This window comes from Pteropus vampyrus, unplaced genomic scaffold (genome assembly GCF_000151845.1).
Source record: "Pteropus vampyrus isolate Shadow unplaced genomic scaffold, Pvam_2.0 Scaffold2785, whole genome shotgun sequence".
Lineage (NCBI taxonomy): Eukaryota > Metazoa > Chordata > Mammalia > Chiroptera > Pteropodidae > Pteropus > Pteropus vampyrus.
This window is the reverse complement of record NW_011891566.1, coordinates 1-1,483: the sequence shown is the minus strand read 5'-3', so window position 1 is coordinate 1,483 and position 1,483 is coordinate 1. Positions and strand designations below refer to the sequence as shown.

Genomic DNA, 1,483 nt, shown 5'->3' with positions numbered 1-1,483 from the left:
GTGTGTCGCAAACGGAGCGCAAAGCGCTGTGTGCCGTTGTTGTCTTGCTGAGATGAGCTCTCTCTGCTCTCAGGCTCCCGGTGACCACGCAGCCGCAGAGGGCCCGCCCGGGGCCACAGTGCCCTTCTACGACCCAGCGCACTTCGCACAGGTAAGTGCCCTCGCTACCGCCGGGGGCCAGGCTGGGAGCTGACCTGTCCCCCGGCCCGCAGCTCTGCCACGTGCTCCGGGCGCACCTCTGACGTGAGGCCTTGGCTGCCCGCCCCTGTGGTGCGTGTCCTTCGGCCCGCACGTTCTCGGCTGCTTCCTTCCCTTCCTGCCCCTGGAGTAGAGGGCTGAGTGGGGGCGAGGCCTGCGGGGGGTCTCGGCGTTCAGAGTGGAAGCCCTCCGTCTCTGACCCTGGCCGTCCCGATGCAGACCCTGCCTTCTTACAGAGCCCCCCTCCTCCCCCTGCCCCCGCTTCGAGCACCTGCAGCTGAGGTGGCTTCTCGGCCCCTCTCCGCCATCAGCATAGCTGCACCCGTCACCACCAGGCCACGCCTCTGCCTCTCCACCTCGAGCCTAGGTGGTGGCCCTCTGCTGTCTGTCACTTTTACCTGGTGGTCCATCCCTGTATGAGTTCCTCAACCTTCCCTTCAGTTAGGACTTAGGGGGAGCTAGAGCAAATGCCTGTGTCTGTCCCATCTCCCCCGGGTGGTCTCTGCACCCCTCTGCCGGGGCCGGGCCGCGGTCCTCCCCAGAGTCTTCAGGCGCTCAGGCGCGGAGGCGGCCTCACTGCCGGCCCCAGCAGAGCGCAGCACCTTTAGAGAGCCGGCCAGGGTCAGCTGCTGACTCGGCCACTGGGGTGGGCTGCAGAGACAGAACAGGCCGCACGGGCCCCTTTGAGATCAGCGGTGGGCTCTGGTTTGTGCCATAGGCCTGCGTCACCGTGTGCTGGCCTCTCGCAGTGTGTCCCCACCGTGGGGGAGGGCGCGCGAAGTCAGTGCTGTTCGTGTCCTTCCAGGCCTCTGCCACCTCGGGGAGTTCCAGGACGGGGCGCATTGGCCAGAGGAAATACCCAGCGCTGAGCTAGGCTAATCCCGCTGGGATTAGCGTCTGGGCCCTGGCGCGCTTGCCACGAGGACTCGACTGCTGGCCTCTGTCCCCAGAGGGACAGGCAAGAGGAGTCCAGATGGTGCTGTCCATTGGCCCCCTCAGCACCTGCCTATGGGACGTGTTGTCGACGAGGTCCCACAGCCCCCTCGAGGTCTGGAGGGAGAGGGAGCCTCCGACTCAACCTTTGACTTTGAAAAGAGTGACTTAAGGACAAATATTCGTTAGTCACTGGATGTCACACTGCAGCTGGAACTTTCTGCTGCAGGAGAGAATTCTCTCTTCAGGAGCAAGCATCTCGAAGCCCGGTGGCCAGTTGCTGCCAAATGTGTCCCACAGTCCCTCTAAGACACTGGCAGAAGAGGGGACCTTTGACTCCGGAGGGAAACAC

General features: G+C 64.3%; 1 long non-coding RNA gene across 1 annotated transcript in view; it reads left to right on the top strand.

Moving 5' to 3' along the window:
• The window catches only part of LOC111734640, a 3,963-nt gene extending 2,486 nt beyond the window's left edge, over nt 1-1,477 (top strand). Inside the window, exons 2-3 of the long non-coding RNA XR_002778528.1 lie at nt 74-151; nt 1,004-1,477. This is a non-coding gene — a long non-coding RNA (uncharacterized LOC111734640). The remainder of the gene's footprint in view (nt 1-73; nt 152-1,003) is intronic.
• The last annotated feature ends 6 nt before the right edge of the window (nt 1,478-1,483 follow it).